The following is a 626-nucleotide window of genomic DNA, read 5'->3' on the forward strand; positions in this document are numbered from 1 at the left end:
CATTTGCCTTACCACACTACACAATCTTCTAAAGGGGTTGGAGGACCAAGAAGAGAACCAGGGCTGTAAAAAACAATGAAAACCTCAGGGGTGGGTAAGGAAATCAGTATGGTGTAGGGATGGGGGTTTTATTTTTAGGATGAGGTTATTGAGCAAGTTCGTATGTTCAGAGCTCAGAATAAAGGTAGAAGCAGTAAGAAGACAATGAAGACTCTTGTCTATCTCCTGCCTTAGGTGACGCATAGCATTTCATTTAAACTATTTTTATTTTTTTCCCATTTATTTATTTTATTGCATTTTAGGTTTTGGGGTACATGTGAGGAACATGCAAGATCGTTGCATAGGTGCACACGTGGCAGTGTGATTTGCTGCCTTCCTCTCCATCACCTACATCTGGCATCTCTCCCCTTGCTATCTTTCCCCAGCTCCCCACCCCCCACCGTCCCTCCCCTATTTCCCCCCAACTGACCCGTGTGTAGTGCTCCCCTCCCTATATATATATTTTTTCTTCTTGAGACAGAGTCTTTCTCTGTCTCCCTGGCTGGAGTGCAGAGGCGTGATCTATGCTCACTGCAGCCCTCACCTCCCAGGTTCAAGCAATTCTCCTGCCTCAGCCTCCCGAGCAG

This window comes from Sapajus apella, unplaced genomic scaffold (genome assembly GCF_009761245.1).
Source record: "Sapajus apella isolate SASKATOON/1434 unplaced genomic scaffold, GSC_monkey_1.0 scaffold135, whole genome shotgun sequence".
Taxonomy (NCBI): domain Eukaryota; kingdom Metazoa; phylum Chordata; class Mammalia; order Primates; family Cebidae; genus Sapajus; species Sapajus apella.